General features: G+C 44.5%; 1 protein-coding gene across 3 annotated transcripts in view; it reads right to left on the bottom strand.

The window, feature by feature from the left end:
• GRB2 (growth factor receptor bound protein 2) overlaps positions 1 to 19,915 on the bottom strand; it is a 90,316-nt gene that overhangs the window by 64,693 nt on the left and 5,708 nt on the right. For 2 of the 3 annotated variants that reach the window (XM_059996930.1, XM_059996927.1), the window contains exon 1: positions 5,916 to 6,106. The exons of the other annotated variant lie outside the window; for it this stretch is intronic. The gene's annotated coding sequence lies outside the window, so the exon portion shown is untranslated. Of the gene's footprint in view, positions 1 to 5,915; positions 6,107 to 19,915 lie in introns of those variants that run through there. 3 annotated transcript variants of the gene reach the window in all.

Below are 19,915 nucleotides of genomic sequence, written 5' to 3' on the forward strand. Positions count from 1 at the left end.
GACTAAGGAGTAAACCAGTTGGGAATACTAAGGTTAGAGGGAAATGAGTATTACCAAGGAGGAAAGAATCACCCGGTAATAAAAAGTCCTTCAGCCGAATTCTGAAGGCCAAACATTCCACTGCAGGTAAACCAATAAACTAAACCAACGTTTATTCATTCTATCAGGCCATACCTAGGATATCCTATGTTGTGCTGGCTCTAAAACAGGAAAGCAAAAAGAGTCCCAGCAAATTTAAAAAAAAAGATTAGTCTCAGTACTTTCGTGTGACCTTAAACACCCTTTACTTATACTCACCACAGTTACTTATTTATCAAATGAATCCATATAATTTTAAAAGTCAGAGCATTAAAAGGCTTATGAAAAAGAGCAATTCCCTACCCCAACACTCACAAGCAATCACCCTCAATTTTGATTTTAGCTTTCTCTTTATGTTTACTCCCAGTATTTCTAAGTAACACCCTTCTACTGCTGTTTCTTAATTTATTCCAGCCATCACCTATCACCTGAAAGATGAGGACTTAGCTGTTCCGCCCCTGCCAATTCTGCCTTGCCCCATCCCAGTAATGCCACATATTCCGGTTTAAGCAGTAGTTATTACATTACGAAACATCGTTCACTGGTGATTTAAATAATGTATGGTAACCAACCTTCCTTTCTAGTACACTCCTTCAATTTTTCCCGGAATTAATAACTGTTTCTCCTTTTTTGCCTACTTTCCAGTGTGTACCTATTAAAACTTTTTACAGCTGCTCCAAAATCTCCGCTACATGCCTATCAATATTTTCCATACCCTGACCTGACCATTTATTTTCACTGGCCTTCAGGTCTGATTGTTGGGACTATGTATCAATGATGGGAAGTTGAAGAATAATTGCGCAGATCCAAAAAACTTCAGAAGTTTCATTTTTGAAAAACAGAAATCAGACAGAAACCTAAAGCACTGTCACTGTCAAGGTACTATGCAGTACAGGGCATAAACTTCTATGTCATTCATGATTCCAGACAGCTGCAGTGTGACTGAACAGCCAGACCATAAAAACCAAGAGTTTTCAACATTTGCTCTCCTGCTGTTACTCAACTTATCTACCACAGGTTTCCTAGAGAAAACTTAAACAGACAACACTCTTGAAAATCGTGTTTCAAGTAACAATTGCTTTGTAAGATACAGTTTAATAGGAATGAAAACCAACCAATCAATACTTTTGCGGTGATGCCAAGTAAAAATTAGCGTTTCACAGAGAAAACTTGAGAAGGCCAGGTTTTAAGCTATCCACTGAAAAACATGCAGGCTCAAGAAATTCAAAAGGGTGTGTTTCATTAAAGACAAAAAAATTCTATCACATACACCACATTAATTACTTTAAAAGGAAGAAAGAAATCTGAAAGTGGACACAATGTATAATGTTTTTAACAGAGTATATGTTGCTGTAAATTTCTCAAGAAAATGGGCTGGGAGTACATTTAACCCTGAAGCCTGATGACAGAGTATGTCTGAACTGTTACCAGCACACATCCTGCAGCCCATCACAAGCAGAGAATTTTAACAAGGCAAGAGCAGCTTGAACTGTTCATTTAAAGCAATACGCACTGTATCGTAAACTGCAGTCTCCTAAAGGTATTTGTAGGATTTTATTTTCTGTCTTCCATTCAACTCTCTTCTTCCCAAAATTCACAGAAAATAAAATACACGACACTTCACTGGGCCAGTATAGCTTAGTGTTAACCCTGCATCATTTGTAAAGGCAGGCTGACCCCAAGTTCAAGTAATGACCTTGATGCTTACCAGCTATAATTTTGGGCAAGGCTTTTAAACAAGCCTCAGTTTTCTCATCTGTAAAATGGGTATAATATCACCAACTTTATAAAATTCACTGAGCATTGAATTAGGTAATACAGATAATAGACATATATGAAGCGCTACAGACAGAGCCTGACATTAAGTCACTCTAAGTTAAAACGTGACTCTACTTAAAACATATTAGATGTTTGTCTTCATTATTAAAAATGGAAAATTAAGGCTTACACTGCCATGGCCCGGGTTCAGTCCCTGGTTGGGGAACTGAAATCCCCCAAGCTTCATGGCGCAGCCAAAAAAACCGAAACAAACAAAAATCGGCAAATTAAAACAATGAGATTTCTTTCACCTACTAATTGTCAAATTTTTTAAAGATTTATAACATCCAGTCTCTGTGATACTATGGATAAAGAGATTCTCAGACTAAATTAACATTTTGAACAGCTACTATATGCCTAACAATAGGCTTAGTACTGGATTATAAAAATAAAATCACCACAGAGCTCACACTCTGTCGGGGAATTAATTAGTTCAATCTTTTTGGAGAGTAATTTTACAGCATCTATTGACAAATTTAAAATATATACCCTTGGGCTTCCCTGGTGGCGCAGTGGTTGAGAGTCTGCCTGCCGATGCAGGGGACACGGGTTCATGCCCCGGTCCGGGAAGAGCCCACAAGCCGCGGAGCGGCTGGGCCTGTGAGCCACGGCCGCTGAGCCTGCGCGTCTGGAGCCTGTGCTCCACAACAGGCGAGGCCACAACAGTGAGAGGCCCGCGTACCGCAAAAAAAAATAAAAATAAAAAATAAAATAAAATACATACCCTTGGACAAGCAATGCCATGTCCCAGATTTATCTCACTAAAATAGTGACACAAATACCATGTGCAAAATACATGTATCCCTGAGCATAACAAGAAATATCTTTCTATATATCAAGATACATTATTATCAAGTTTTTTTAAAACTGCAGAAAAATTAGTTTATCATACTTCCATAAAATAATACATCAGTGTGTGCTAAAAAAAAAAAATTCAAAAGGTTAACAATGATTACCTCTGGAAGCGAGTTCACGGAATATTTTTACTTTCTGTACCATACACCTCAATTGTATTTTCATTGTCTTTACTATAAGCATGTATTGCTTTTGTAAGTCAGAAAAAACAAAAACAAATCTTACTGGCGCTCTGGAGTTAGACCTGGATTCAACTGTCACTGTACCACTTACTAACTAGGTGGGCAACACTGGAGAAATAACTTACATTTTCTAATCCCTAGTGTCCCTCAGCTAGAAAATGGGGAAAATAATAGCATCTACAGCTTATAAGGTCATTTTGCTAATTAAAAGAGACAGCACCTGTAAATGCTGAGTCCCTGGCATAAAGTGCTAAGAGGTATTAAACCAGCATCACCAGTACCTCTTCAAATATCGGTCCACATGTTCTCAGTAAATCTAGAACTTCCATTTACATATGGACTCAGAGGAACGCTCTGATAGGCAAATTAACAGTCTATTAAGTATGAACTAAAATTAAATACCTCCAAATCAAGTCCTAACAATGCTCAAATATTCACATATATAAAACTAATCACATCTATAGTCACTTATTCTACTGGGCTTTTAAACATTTACTGTGTATATACAGAAAGTGTACCTTCGAGTAATTTAAAGCCACATTTCAGTCTCATTAATTTACGGGTGCATCCTGTACCAACAGTTTTGGTTCTTGGATCAGCTACATCAAACTCACCCCATTCAGGGACTGATTTCACTGTGAGGTGCCTTCTGGAGTTCGGCAAGGTAGTGGCCTTAGCCCGGAACCTAATTTTAAGTAAGATTCACAGGTAATTCTTATGCATGCTAAATTTAAAAAATCACTGCTGTGCTGTAAGGGTGCCTTGACTAGATTTTAAACTTTGCATCTCAGACAATGCACTACAAAGTCTTTGCATAAAATGACAATAATTCATATTCACTTGGCATAACTGGGAAAAACCCAACTTTGACAAATAAAATGAAAGGCTCTCAATGGCCGTTCAGGAGTGCTGGAAAGTTCTTCTGAATTAATCAAGTAACTATCAATATTAGTTTCTCTCAGGAGACCATGGCGGGTCTCTACTCTGTATTACTTCATTTCTCCAAAATCTATTACTCTTCTGTTCTAAGTAACAATTAGAATTGTTGCGGCATAACGTGCAACATAACAGGAATTATTGAGAAAAATCTCTAAGTACCACCAACTTAGTATTTAAAATCTAATAGTAGTCCCTCCAATCTGAATACACTGGCTAAGGAAACTGCCTCAAACATTTAAATGCTTTCTTTTAGTATCAAAGAGAGCTGATTACAAGAATTAACTTTTAATTTTGGGATTCAGAAAATTTTGAACAAAGGAAGGAGCAAGAGAACAAATTTCTTTCTTTCTGTCAAAAAAAAAAACAAAAACCAAACCCAACAACAAAGAAGGCTGATTGTAACAGATGCAGGAAAAGACACCTTATCTTAGAAGGCTGGTAAAGAATAAATTAGTACTATTACAATGGGCAAGCTTTAATTAATTCATCAATGGTCTAAATAAATTCTATTCCCTTAAATGTTTCAAGCTATCTTAATTCTATTGTAATATAGGACTATGGTTGGTTTTCGCTTTTAACATTCACCACCCCCACTAAAAGCCAAAAAGAAGTCACACAAGCCCCAAAATGACCCAATCTCCCTTACTAACATAAAAGAGACATAAGAAGAAAAGCATGAGCAGGCACAACAACATGATCTAAAAGTGAAGAAAACAATTAAAACGCAAAAACACAAGCTACACCTGTGACCGAGTGGCAGTATTGATTACTTAGAGCTGAATTCAATCCTTTGCGCCTCCCAGTTCCCAGGGGGAGAACGTTAAGTCTCGCATGGCTCTCTAGCAACCCTTCTGGCAGACTGAAGGAACACAGTGGACGCTCAAAAATGAAGAATAAAGCAGGAAAGAGGGCATCTTCCCGGGAGAGAAACGGGATCTTTATATGAGGGAAAAAACGAATTGTGCCAAAGAGCCGAAACCTCGAAAAATTATGCCAGAGAGGGGACAAAAAGGAGGAAGGGGAAGTAGATTAGAAAAAAGGGGGGGAGGGGGCAAGTGACTTGCATTATAGGAGTAAACATTTAGTGTCCGCAGTGGAATGGAGAGAAATAGAAAGGGAAGGCAACTGGGCAGCACAAAGTGAAAGAGGCACTAGAAAGCCAAAGAAACTAATGCTAATTTCTCTCGTGTCTTTCCCACTTTTTTCTGATAACCCACAGTACCAAAAGTCAGACCGCGAGGCACTTGGCTCCTCTGCAAATTATATTCTTACTGCATCTGAAGCCAGCCTAGTTTAACTCCCTAAATAAGCTGTAACTCACATGTAAATCATAGACACGGAGAGCGCTGCAAATGAAAAATACCAGTGATTCCCTCCCGTCTCTTACTGAAATCTTTCCTCGCAGCATTCCAATCAACTGCTGCTTATTTTTCTTGACCAATGTTTTTCAGAGACTAGTCAAAAAAGAAAAAAAAAAAAAAGGCGCTACAGAAGCAAAGGCATCTTGACTGGCTCCAGTAGCAAACGTCCTCACTCACAGTATTAATAAGGTTGGTGGGTTTCCTCCCAAAATTCGGCCCCGAAACACCAGGAGACGGTGACTTGGTGACCGTGCAGGTCGAAGGAGCATCAATCACATTTGCAGCCCTCTGCGAATCCCCCGCCTCCCGGACCAAGTCAGACTGACTCACAGAATGAGTACCCCGTGCTCTCGGGCTTCTCCTGGGCCCCTTCTGGGCAAACCCCCACGAAAACGGCACGAAATTTAATTAGGAGCCCCCCAGCCTCTTGCCCCGGGGTCCGAAGCTCTGTCCCGAGCCAAGGGACAGGGGAGGAAAGGTCCCCAGGAAGGAAGCGCCCCAGAAGGGGAAACTGGGCTCCCGGGGAGCCCAGGGATTCCGCTCCCCGCCCCGTTCCTCACTGTCCCGACCTCCAGGCCCGGCAGCCCTCGGTACGCAGGCCCGGGCCCCCCGGGCCGACTCCCGCTGCGGAGAGGGGAGGAAGGGGTACGGGAGCAGCGCCGCCGCCGCCGGCCGTACTCACCGTGGCGCAGCTGCTCCGCTCCGCGCCCGGCCGGCCCCTCCGCAACGGTGCGAGCGGCCGCCGACCCCGCTGCTGCTCCCCGAGGGCAGCGACTGTTCTCGCTGCCGTCACCGCCACAGTCTCCGTCGCCGCCGCCGCCGCCGTCGTCGTCCGGTCGCTGAAGCGGTACTGCTGCCTCGCTTCCGCTCCTCGTCGCGGTCCCGCGAGAACTTCCCGGCGCAGCCCCGCCCCGCCCCGCCCCGCCCCCGCGAGACTTCCCCCAGCGGAAAAGGCCCAGAGCGCAAGCGCTCCTCCTCGGCCAGGCCCCCGCAGGTAGACCAGCTATAGGCCAGGGCGCAGGCGCCGGGCCGCCCCTCAGCAGGTGGCACCGGCAGGGCTCCACCCCCGGGGTTGCTGTAACCCTCTCGGTGCCAGAGCGGGTAAATAGAGCTCACCCTTGAAGGAGTAACTCTTATCCACGCCCTTTCCCCTTCCACCAAACCAAGGCAATTTGGCTGGGGGGTTGGAGGGAGAATCTCCCTCCAGCGTGAAGCACTCCAAATAGAGGACCAGGTCTTGAAATATTTGAGAATCCGGTCCGAACAAACTCTGCAGTATTAGATGAATTAACACAGTCGCTCATAGATTGAATCAAGCGCCTAATACATGCTAAGCGTAGAAGGTACAACGACGAACAGAAATCCTGGCCCTCAAGGAATTCAGGGTCTAGATTCTATACTCTAGAAGAGTGGAAGAAAAGTAAACAAATTATACCTAAGTCCTGTTAGAATTATTTGGAGAGTGCTGAGGAAGCTAAAAAGTTGCGGGGGGGGGGGGGGCTACTCTGCCCATCTCAGAAAAGCCTACCCAGAGAAGGTGATTGTGGTGACGTCTGAGCCGAGTCTTGGAGGATGTGTAGGAGTTCGCCAGAGAAGCACGGGCAATAGCATTCCAGGTGAAGGGAACGTCACGCACGTACAAAGGAACGGAGGTGTGAGAGTCGTGTTCTGTGCAATGCTAAGTAGTTCGATTCGTAAGCGGGCAGTGGCAGAAGATGAGGCTTGTAGGAGTAACTCTTTATTTTTCAGTTCCAAAAGCTCTTTCCAGTTAAAAGAGAGAACAGAGCATCTAATGGTAAGGTGCTTCCTGGAAGCCAACAAAATAGTTAGAGGTGAGAATAACCAAACATCTGATTCTATAGAGAAAACAAGCCCATTGAAATAAGGAGAATGAATTGTTCTTTCACATCAGCTGCATGTAAGGCACTATGCAGGGTGATAGATGAACCCAACCAAGTCTCTGCTTTCAGCAATTTGTCATCTAGAGGAGAGTTGCCTAGTCTGCAAGGCAAAACAGTTGGCCCTAAGTGCCATTGAACTACATACAGGACTGCAGAGGAGGGAGCCAGTTACTTGGTGCTCAGGTAATCAGGGAGGACTTGGTGTTTGAATTGCAACATGAAAGCAGAGAGGAAAGAGGGATGGAGTCAGCCAATATTTCAGATTGGCCAGAGTTTAGGATTTAGGGGGAGGAATAATGAAAGGCAAGGAAAGGCAAGGCCAAGATGTACAGTTTAGGCTTCATTGACAAGTAACAACCTCTGAAGGTTTTTGAGCAAGAGATGCCTGACATGAGGTGAAAATAACAAGAGGACCATCTATTCACCACCCGATGTATACTAAAGTCATAGAGTTTCTACGGTGGATAATATCCCCATTTTACAGACTGGGAAACTGAGACTTAAAGAGGTTAGAAACTTACCCAAGGAAACCCAAATATAGTAGATCTGAGATTTGAGCCTAGGCCTGTCTTATTCTGAAACCCATATTTTTCCCCCACTTTGATACTTTGTTTTAGAATGGTGGCCAGAAAAAAAAAAAAAAGAAATGAAAGGGAAGGACTTAGCTGCTGAGCACAGAGGAGAAGGAAGTGAGGGAAAAGTTGCAGTTCTTCGTTTTGAGTGGGAAGAACAGCAGACAAATTTGCCAGTCAAGAGGAGGAGCTGGGGCCAGTGTCCTTGCCCTCACGGTGACACACAGCCACACCCCGCCTCTGCAGGAGACCCTCCAACACTAGCAGGACCCTTCCCCTCACTATCAGCAGAGAAGAGAGGTGAAAGGAATCCAAACCAGCAGGTCTGAGTGACGAAACAGGGATTGTCCCTGTATTTTCTGTCAATGCAAAAACACTTTCAAAATATGTAGTGAATAAATAAATGTATAAAGGAACAAACGAGCAAGTAAGCACAAGAACAGCAAGGACCTCTACCAACCTCTGAAAAACCAGGAAATGGTTCATCAGCTGATCTACAAAACAGCTGGAGAAAGAGCACAACGGAAGACACGGTTGATCCACACCTGCGTAAGAAGTTGAATCAAGAACTAAAGCTTCCCAAGGAAAACCCACTGTACTAAGAACCAAGTTTTTCATCTCCCTGTTATCCCACAACCATTTTTCTTCAACCTGACAACTCTGTAATTAGAACCGAAGGCCTTTTGTTGCTGCTTTACCTTCCAAGTGGATTTTGTCTTTTGCAGTTGCAGAGGATTTCTGCCAGGACTCCCAGCCTGTAGGGCAGTAAGGACTCCTGCTTGTTGATATGAAACCAAGGCTGGAAAACTGCCCATTTCCCTGTGCTTCGTCCCCATTCACAGCCCAGCAACCTTCCCCAACTACACTGGTCTCTCTGAGATTAAAAACTCCCCGAATGCCAGATTCTCTTAAGAAAACGTTGTGGCCATATTTCCTGAGACAGAAGAGAAAAATCCCTTTTCAAGTGTGCTGCCTAGAAGTTAAGTTCTTGAAATTTGCTAGTATCCAGGCAACGTCTTCTCTACTTTTGGACGCTGGACTTTTACTACAGCTTTCCTGTAAGGAATGTCGATACCGTAGCAACACGTATATATGGTACCTCACAAAAGTTAACACATTATTATATCATTTTAGAGCTGGATAATAGGAAGAACACAAGTCACATTTCATTAATCAACTGAAAAACACTGAGTGAGGACTGGGGAGCTCTGATCCTTTCCATTGCTGAGCCTCTCCTCCAATAAACACTGGTTAACTGCACACTAGTGTCAAAGTCGGTTTGCACAGCATCCGAGAGGCCTCGTTGTAAAAATGGAGATTAGGTTCCACAGGTAGGAAGTGCAGAGGGGGATTCCTGCTGGAAACCACCCAGGATGAAGAGCCAGTTCCTGCCAAGTGAAAGTCCACCAGCAGAGCCACAGTTAGCCTACTGATTCCAATTTCCAAATCAGCATAAACGCCAGGATTCAGGGCGGAGCCAGACAGCTGGAACTTTGCAGATGTGGTCAAAATGTTTGTAAAGGATGAGTGAGGGGGGCGCTTTCCAGGATACTGCCCAACAATGCTGGGCTGTCAGAGGCAACCCCATAGGCAGGCAGATGGCAGCATGGGGAAAAGCAGACAGAGGCACTGTGCCAGGTTCCACGGCACAGGGGCCCGGATTAATCCACCCCATAGAGGAAGGATGGATTAAAGCCTAGAAAACTGGGTTCCAATCCTGACTGCCACTCACCAGCCATGTCGCCAGTTAGTCTGGATCTCAGCTTCCTTACTTCTAAAACAGGACAGATCGGTGCTTTGTGTCCACCCAGAGGGGTGGGATAGGGAGGGTGGGAAGGAGACGCAAGAGGGAGGAGATATGGGAATATATGTATATGTATAACTGATTCACTTTGTTATACAGCAGAAACTAACACACCATTGTAAAGCAATTATACTCCAATAAAGTTGTTATAAAAAATAAAAAATAAAGAGGAGGAGCTGGGACTTCCCTGGTGGTCCAGTGGCTAAGACTCCATGCTCCCAGCGCAGGGGGCCCAGTTCAATCCCTCAACAGGGAATTAGATCCCACATGCTGCAACTAAGAGTTCGCATGCCGCAGCTAAAGATCCTGCATATCGCAACTAAGACCCAGTGCAGCCAAATAAATAAATAAATATTTTTTTAAAAGGGAGGAGGAGCTGACTGGGCAGGAAGTGGTGGGGCAGGGCATGTACAGGGAAGGGACAGGCAAGAAGATGATGATGCCGCAGTCTGGGAAATGTAGGGTTCATCATTCTGGGAGACATGCAGGTAGAAATATCCAGTACACTGTCCAAAAGCTCAGTGCATTCATTCTTCCTCTCCACAATATTAGCTGAGCATCTACTCTGGAAACAGCAGGATAACCTGTCACAGAGCTCGCAGTCTGAAGGGGAAGACATACCGCTGAGAATATAACACTCTCAGGACTGGCAGCTTTGGGAGCACACAGCAGGGGACCTGACCTAGTCCAGGATCAGGGAAGACCAACTGAGACTCTGTTAGCCTGAGAGGAAAAGAGTATTCCAGGAGAGTGTACAGCATGTGCAAAGGCCAGACAGTAAGAGAGTACTCCAGGAAGCCATTTACAGCTGGGATGAAGAATGTGGCACACGGGTGAAGCATTTGGAGAGGGGCATGCTGGGCCTTTCCAGTGCTGCTAAAAACTAGGGACGTGAAGTACTTCCCTGGCGTCCAGTGGTTAGGACTCCGCGCTTCCACAGGCTTGATCCCTGGTCGGGGAACTAAGATCCCGCTTGCTACTTGATTCTATGAGATACTGAAGCCGGGGTGGGCTGTGGTCAGCTTTTCATCTACAAAATACATTCACACTCTAGCTGCAGAGTGAAAAATCAATTGGAACTAAGCTTTTATCATCTACAAGATAATGTCCTAAGATCTGGGCAAGACCCTCATGGATCTGGCCGCTGCCTGCCAGCCCCACTCTCTCGGTCTCTGGCCAACACACACTCCACCAATTCTAAACCACTGTGGTTTCCGGAAGGTGTCATGATCTTTTGAGGGTCTGTATCTTTGCACGATCAGTTTCCTCTGCTCAGTTGGTCTTCTCCCCCTTCTTTAGGCCCCCAAGTCAGTTTTAAGGTTTCTTCCTCAAAATTCCCACTGGACCTCCAATCTCACTGCTGCATAATGGTTTCTTCACTCTCCCCCCTCCCCCATCCACCACCAAATGCTCTACAAGCTCCCAAACAGGACCACACCTTCTCACATGTGTATTCCCAGCCCCCAGCACAGTGCCTGGACTGAATTAATGGATGGAGGGAGGGATGGATGAATAAATACCGGAAGTTGACTAGAGATAAAGATGTGGCTGACTTTCTGTGCGAATGTGTTATTTGAAGCTAAGGAAGTGGGTGAGATCTCAGAAGAGACTAGATAACTAAGGGAAAAGAAAAAAAATGATGCGCTTCCTTTTAAAATTGATAAAACAGACTCTGAGTATGTCTATGTGAAAATATATGCCTATGGACCAGATTTGGAAGGGAACATTTAAAAGTAAAAATAATCGTGTTGAAATGAAGCAATTGGGGATGACTTAAAAAAAAAAAAACCCTTCAACATCTGTTACATTGCCTCTTCGATTAAAAACTCCTCTATGCAGACACAGACTCAGAAACTTGAGAGAATGCTGCCCAAGATCATTGCATGCAGAGAAAAAATCCACACTAGAAGCAGTAATATTTAGAAGGTGTGTTAAATAGCAAAAAGAAATGGGAGCAAGAGGCAAATTGTGAGGTACAAGCCACTCCCTGGTATGAAACGCTGTTGCAACTGTAGCAAAACTTGCTAATTACAAATTGGCCACATCAGTCGCTTTGGAATGCAGAAATTAATCACCAAACGGCTCTCTTTTCGGTTGGGGTTTGCGGTTATTTTGAGTCGTCGGAGAGGGTTTCTCACTTTGCTTTCTGTGAGCTGTGGTGGTGCCACCTGCCGGTCAGAACTGGACACTGCCCTGGCATTGACTGAACCTTGAAAGCCCATCTCAGGCACCTCCTCTGAGACCACTGTTCTGAATTTTTCTTTAGTGGGAAGGAACCAGGCAGCCAGTGACAACCAAAATTGGTCATTGAAATTCTACTCCCACCTGTTTAATTGATCTTGGAAGTTCTTATCTTAGAATCTCCTCTGCTCTAGCATACCTCTCAAGCTTTGAGGGTGGCCTCTGATGCTGAGCCTACCACTGGGACACCAAGTCCTGTGACTTCCCTTCCTCTACCTCCTGACTCCGTTTCCATCACCTGGTCCACACACCACCATCCTTCCTGGGGGGCTCACCGATCATCCTGCCCCCTTCTAAGTCACTACAATGCAGCCAGAGTGGGCTCTCTGAAATACAAGTCAAATCAGGGGGTCACAGAGGAGGCCCTTAGCATGCCCCATATGGCCCTCGTGGCTGGCCGCTGCCAGCAACTCCAGCCTCAGCCCTTTCAACTCTTCTACTGCCAAGCCCTCAGCTAGTCTTCTGGATGACTTGCAGCTTCCTGAATGACTGTACAATTCTCTTACCTCCAAGTTTTTGTGCATACTGCCCCTTCGGGCTAGAATGCCTCCTCTCCCTGCCTTCCCTGCCATCGCCTGGCTCCTGTCTGTCCTCCAAATGTCAACGCAGTGCCACCTCCACCAGGAAGCCTCCCATGATGCTCTGGTCCCTCCAATGTGTTCTCATAGCACCCTTGGCAACTCCATCATTCCTGTTTTCGTAAGACCATATGTGAGCCATCTGCTTGCTTGTCCTTCTCCCCTTTAGACTGCAAGTTCCTCAAGGACAGGGACCATGTTTTGTTTTCCTGGCTCCTCACACCTAATCTAATGCCTGTGTGGATGAAATATATTGCCTGCCATATCAGTAAACAAAGGATGTTGCAGCCATCAAGCCATCACATTACAGCTGCCCCAGTGGTGAGCCCTGAGGGAACTCACGTTGGAGCCAAACAGGCTGCCCACTGCCAAGCCCTCAGGTACTGCCGTCATCCCCAACTGTGCACCCTGAGGGGGTTCAGGATGGAGAAAAGCTGGAGACTGGCCCCAGATAGCCGAGGTGCATTTCAAAGGAATGATTTCAGTGAGCCCAGACTCTTGCCTCTTCCCATACACAGAAAAGTGCTAAATTCCTTAACTTGCAGATATCTGGTTTTCTTTAATTAACAGTAATCTTTTGATGTTCTGACAACCTGGTCTTTGTTGCAAAAACTCCTATATATTCTGGCCCACCCCCCTTCCCTCAGAGTGATCTGAGAGTCCTATCTCCTGGGCTTGAAGTCCTCAGAATGTCCGCTGAATAAAACATAATTTTTCACTTTAGGTTGTGCATTTTTTTCAGTCGACACCTTGTAATTAATGTTTAACAACCAAATGACAGGCTGGCTTAAGGTATGGTAGGAGGATAGAAGGAGTTTTAAGGAAGGTAAATGGAGACACCTGAAACTAACATAACATTGAAAATCAATTACGTTCTCATAAAAAAGTTTTTTTTAAAAGAAGGTAAATGGAAACAAGGGAGAGGAAGTAGATGAGAAATGCTGGAAAGGAACAGGGGAAGGGAAAGAAGGAAAGAGGAAGGAAAGAGAAAAGATAAACGAAGAGGCATGCCTGTTGGGGAGCACTTACTTCCTCGGTTATCGCTAAGAGACATTTATGCCAAAACATCCTATCTTTTCTTAAAATATTGCTCACTCGCCACTTTTCTTAGGCATTGACAGTCATAGTATAGTAACCAGCTATAATTCTGTAATTTCTTTCTTATCTGTCTCCTTCCTTCCACATTCTCGGCCGTCACTCCTCTTTTCTCTTAGGTCATTCGCCAAATCAGTTTTACCAAACGATATTCATTTATGTGACTAATTTTTATTGAACACTGTGTGCAAGATTGGGAACTAGGGACAAGGGTGGATGGGTAGAAAAATGAATTTTTACAAGTCAGTGTCGCTAAGAACTTTATAAACTCCCGTGGTGATAAAGCCTGACTCCAAATAATGCAATACCGCATAACAAGTGCTTTTGGAGCACTGGACTCAGGGTGAAAGGAGTCCAGGAGAGAGAACCTGGGGATAGGGAGTCCAGGAAGGCTTCACAGAGGATGTAGTATCTGAGTTGTCTTGAAGAGTAGCTGGCATTCTAATAGGTAGAACCAAGTTGAGGCCCCTCTAGACCAAATAGCAAGTTTTTAAAATGGAGAAAAGGGCCAACAATTCTTCCCTAATGTAGCAGTGCTCACAATTTAATGCACAAGAGAATTGCCTGGAGACCTGTTTAAAATGCGAGCTCCAGTGACCCAGAGATATTCAACTCATTAGGTCTGGGAAGGGCTCAGAAATATGCATTTTAAATAAGCAGCTGCAGGTAATTCTTAGCCTGGTCATCTTTGGACCAGGCTTTGAGAGACAATACTTACTGAATAATTGAGTCGTGGGGATTCTGGGATCTTCCCAATGTATCCTTGATTACAGGAATCAGGATGTGAGTTGCTATGGGCAGGAGAGAGCTTGGGACTCTTTCCCCAGTGCACTCCCCTGGGTCTTAAGCTGCCTGTGGCTGAGAAATGCCAGTAAAGCCCATTGGCGTGGTCAAGGTCTGGGCGGGTGGTACTTCTTAGCACCACATTGTAAATAAATTAAAAAATAAAAGTCCAGATAAGCAAATGGACTCTGATCCTGACAGCTCTCTGGAGCAATGTCAGAGTCAAGTTCAAGGAGGGTGGCCCTTCTCTATTCCTTCTGTTTCAGTTTCCATGTGGCTCTTTCATTAGAATATGTTCTGTTCATTAAGGAGATGAAGTCAATTCCATTTTGGCCTGAGCTAAATTGCAAGTGATGTATCCAAAGGGTGGAAATGTCCCCACTGTTCCTATGCCTGCGAGAAAGAAGCATTAGCGATTTTAATACTAGGAAGTTTCTCCAGTATTGGTTCTATTATATATTTTATTAAAATTAGATATTCTGCATATGAGACTCTCCCTCTCCTTCTCCCTTAAAATTTCCCATTAAAAAAAAATTTATTTGAGTCTCTGATGTCCTTTGGCTTTTTAATTTTTTCTTTTTTGAAAAATTTTATTTATTTATTTTTGGTTGTGTCGAGTCTTAGTTGTGACACGTGGGATTTTTCATTGTGGCACATGGGCTCTTTGTTGTGACGTGCAGGCTTAGTTACCCTGTGGCATGTGGGATCTTAATTCCCTGGCCAGGGATCGAAGCCACCTCCCCTGCATTGGAAGGCTGATTCTTAACCACTGGACCACCAGTGAACTCCCTAATTTTTTTTTTTTTTTTTTACAAACTAAGTCTTAATTAGACAAGTATTAAATGAACCCATCCTCCCATGAAAGATGAAAATATTATATTTAAGACTAGCTGGCAGGGATTGAGCACTAATTTGGGGCCAGGAAAAGTCTACGGGCTTTATGTACATTATTTCATTTAGTCCCTACAATAACAATACGTGGTAGATATTATGACTATGTCTGGATGGCGAAATTCAGTGTTTCCATAAGGAGGGGATAGGCAGCTGTGTCCAGTGTTGCTAGAGGATGGGCAAGGTGAAAACCGAGTCAACCACTGAATTTAGAGAGATGGAGGTTGTGGGTGATATTGACAAGGACAGTCTCAATAGCTGGTGGGGTGAGAGTCTGATGGAGGAGATTAGAGAAAGAATTGGGGGAAAAGAGAATAAGGAATGTAAGCAAGTGCAGGCAGTAAGTACAGATAATTCTTTGTAAGAGTTTTGCTATAAAACAGAGCAAAGAGTAGGATTTGGGGAGCCCTCCTGCACTGTTGGTGGGAATGTAAATTGGTGCAGCCACTATGAGAACAGTATGGAGGTTCCTCAAAAGACTAAAAATAGGAACTTCGCTGGAGGCCCAGTAGTTAAGACTCCCCACTTCCAATGCAGGGGGCCCGGGTTCGATTCCTGGTCAGGGAACTAAGATCCCACATGCTGCAGGGCATGGCCAGAAAAAAAAAAAAACCCTAAAAATAGAGTTGCCATATGATCCAGCAATTCCACTTATGGGATTACATATCCAGACAAAACAATATAATTCAAAAAGACACACGCACCCCTATGTTCACAGCAGCACTATTCACAATAGCCAGGACATGGAAACAACATAAATGTCCATTGACAGATGAACAGATAAAGAAGATGTGGTACATATATACAATGGAATACTACTTAGCCATAGAAAGGAATGAAATAATGCCATTTGCATTTGTGTTGAGTTCTTTGTAAGATGTGGATACAATACCTACCTCATAGGGCTTCCATGAGAAACAGTTGAAATAATGTATGTGATGTGTAGCACAGTGCTTTGCAAATTGTCCAATAAATAGTAGATATTAGTCCAAAAAAAATGGACCTAGAGATTATTATACTAAGTGAAGTAAGTCAGAGAAAGACAAATACCATATCACTTATATGTGGAATCTAAAATAGGACATAAGTGAACTTATCTATGAAACAGAAACAGACTCACAGACATAAAGAACAGATTTGTGGTTGCCAAGGGGGAGGGAAGGATTGGGAGCTTGGGGTTAGCAGATGCAAACTATTATATATAGGGTGGATAAACAACAAGGTCCTACTGTCTAGCACAGGGAACTATATTCAATATCCTGTGATAAACCATTATGGAAAAGAATATGGGGACTTCCCTGGTGGTGCAGTGGTTAAGAATCCACCTGCCAATGCAGGGCACATGGGTTCAATCCTTGGTCCACGAAGACCCCACATGCCCTGGAGCAACTAAGCCCGTGCGCTACAACTACTGAGCCTGCTTGCCACAACTACTGAAGCCCACTCGCCTAGAGCCCGTGTTCCGCAACAAGAGAAGCCACTGCAATGAGAAGCCTGCACACTGCAATGTAGAGTAGCCCCCGCTCGCTGCAGCTAGAGAAAGCCCGCGCACAGCAACGAAGACCCAACGCAGACAAAAAAAAAAAAAGGAAAAGAAAAGAATATGAAAAAGAATGTATATATATGTATAACTGAATCACTTTGCTGTACAGCAGAAATTAACACAACATTGTAAATCAAGTATACTTCGATAAAATACAATTTTAAAAAAAGAGTGGGATTTGGATGGCCAAGAAAGAGATTTTAGATATAGGACCTATTAGGGCATGCTTTGTGTGCTGAAGGGAATTATCTAGTAGAGAGGGAGACTTTAGGATACAGGAGAGAGACGGGAATTGAGAAGCAAAGTCCTTGCAATTCGTCCATTTTCATGGACAAGTAGTGGCATAAGTGAAAACAGATGTAGGTGGGTGGATGGCAGTGGTGGTGGGCAGATGCAGTCTTTCTATACTGACGGCTTCTGTTCTCTCAGTTAAATGCAAGGGGTTGACACCTGAGGTGGGGGAGGGGGAAAAGAGTGCAGGAGTTTTTTTTTTTTTTTTTTTTTTTTTTTTTGGCTACGTTGGGTCTTCGTTGCTGCCCGTGGGCTTTCTCTAGTTGCTGTGAGCAGGGGCTACTCTTCGTTGAGGTGCACAGGCTTCTCATTGCGGTGGCTCCTCTTGTTGCAGAGCACGGGCTCTAGGCGCGTGGGCTTCAGTAGTTGTGGCGCACGGGCTTAGTTGCTCCACAGCATGTGGGATCTTCCCGGACCAGGGCTTGAACCCGTGTCCCCTGCCTTGGCAGGCAGATTCTTAACCACTGCGCCACCAGGGAAGCCCAGGAGGTTTGTTTTGATCAGAAGGTATGAAACTGAACTTTTGGACTGGGGGGATCAAGTCGATTTAGGTAACACTGCAGGTGGTGCTAGGGTCCCACTCAGATTTGTGAGTGTGAATTTAAAAGAGGCCACTCAGCCTGATTGCCTGTTTTTAACAAGTTACATTCAGCTGCCTGGTTGCAGACACAGGGCAGGTGAAGAACTTGGTTTTGCCTGTTTGGGATTTGCCAGGCCAATACCACCAAAGAGGGGAGGGGTCGGGGTGTGGAGGGTGCGTGCAAGGCACCAGATACAGTGATGGGTCTTGGTGTCCAAGCCAGGCAAGAAAGAAAGGGGGAAGGGAAGTGAGTATTTGTTGGGGACTGAGTTTCAGTTTGGAGAGAGAAGAAAGTTCTTATCTTACCTTATGGATGGTTGCACACTGCGTTGTACACTTAAAAATGGTTAAAACACTTGCCACAACTAGAGAAAGCCCTTGCACAAAAACGAAGACCCAACACAGCAAAAATAAAATTAAAAAAAATGGTTAAAACAGTAAATTTATGTTATGTATGTATATTTAACCATAATGAAAAAAGAAAAAGAAAAAAGAGAAGGGAGAAATAAGTGTGAGAGTGTGTTTGTGTGTGTGTACGTGTGTGTAAAAGCAGTAGGGTGAATAGATTAAAGCTTCCCTGGGGCCAAAGGATTGTTGGGGTGGGGAAGCGAGAGTAAAAAGGAGCTGGGAAGATAGAAGATGGGGCTTAGACAATGGGACACTCGAAATGGGGATGGTCAGCCGTGGCTGGTAGTGATGACAAGCTGTAGGGTCTGACCATGGCAATGGGTGGCTGAGGTGGGGCGGAGGGAAAGATGGCTGGAAATCAGGAGGGAAGCCAAGGGCCTGAAAGATGGGACTGGATGAACTGTCTGTGCACGTTTCTCAATTCTGACCTTACGTTAGAATCTGCTAGAGGGGAGTTCCCTGATGGTCCAGGGGTTAACTCAGCACCTTCCCTTCCGTGGCCCAGGCTCAATCCCTGGTCCCTAAGATCCTGCATGCCTCACACAGAGCTGCTAAAAGAAAAAAAAAAAAAAAAGAATCTGCTGGGGAGCTGTAAAAAAAATATAATGAATATTTATAAACATTTACAAATATGAATATTTAAAAATATTGAATAGTGGTTACCAGAGACTGAGGGGAGGGGGAGGGGGGGAGTTTCCGTTTGGGAAGATGAAAAATGTTCTGGAGATGGATGGTGGTGATCGTTGCACCGTGACGTGAATGTACTTAATGCCACTGAACTGTACACTTTTTAAAAGGTATTTATTTATTTGGCTGCGCCGGGTCTTAGTTGCAGCACAAGGGATATTCATTGCTGCATGCGGGATCTTTAGTCGCGGTATTCGGGATCTAGTTCCCCGACCAGGGATGGAACCCAGGCCCCCTGCACTGGGAGCGAGGAGTCTTACCCACTGGACTACCAGGGAAGTCCTAAAAAGTACTATCTTGATTCCTGTCCCCAACCCAGATAAATTAAAATCTCTGGGGTTGGGACTTCCCTGGTGGTGCAGTGGTTAAGAATCTGCCTGCCAGTGCAGCGGACACGGGTTCGAGCCCTGGTCCGGGAAGATCTCACATGCCGCGGAGCAACCAAGCCCATGCACCACAACTACTGAGCCTGCACTCTAGAGCCCGTGAGCCACAACTACTGAGCCTGCGTGCCGCAACTACTGAAGCCCACGCGCCTAGAGCCCGTGCTCCGCAACAAGAGAAGCCATTGCATGGAGAAGCCCGTGCACAGCAACGAAGAGTAGCCCCCTGCTCGCCACAACTAGAGAAAGCCTGCGGGCAGCAACAAAGACCCAACGCAGCCAAAAAATTAATTAATTACATTAAATCTTAAAAAAAGAAAAGAAAAGAAAAAAATTCTCTGGGGTTTGGGCTCTAGACATGAGTATTTTAATAGGCTGTGGAATTGCTGAATTAGCATGTTTTCTTTCACTCATTCATGCCACAAACACATTGAATGCACATTATGAGGTTGGCCCTAGGGGTGCTTTGGTGAATTTAAAAGGACAAGGTTCCTGCTCTCATGGAGCTTATAATCCGTGGGGAAAGGTGGACAACAAATCAGTCAACAAATAAATATGTAACAACAATTTCAGAAGCGTGTTTCAACCATCTAAGTGAGCTTGGACTAGGACGATGTGTTGGAGATGGACAGAAGGGCTGTGGGGATGGACAGACCTGAGACCTTCACTGCAGGGAGAAACCTCAGGTTGCAGCAGCGGATTGTGGAGACACGTGGTTGCATCTTGCTGTTGGGTTGAAAGTGAGAGGTGAGTGAGAGCGAGGAACGAAGGATGACACCTCAGTTTCCAGTTTGAGGTTGGGAGGACTGACCCAGGAGACACAGCGTATAAATAAACATAGGATTGAAGGCGAGAGAGGCAGTTCCAGTGCTAGGCTTTCTGTCACTGTAATCTCTGTTATGTGGTATCATCTGTTTGTGACTTA

The sequence above is a fragment of the Delphinus delphis genome, chromosome 19 (genome assembly GCF_949987515.2).
Source record: "Delphinus delphis chromosome 19, mDelDel1.2, whole genome shotgun sequence".
Taxonomy (NCBI): domain Eukaryota; kingdom Metazoa; phylum Chordata; class Mammalia; order Artiodactyla; family Delphinidae; genus Delphinus; species Delphinus delphis.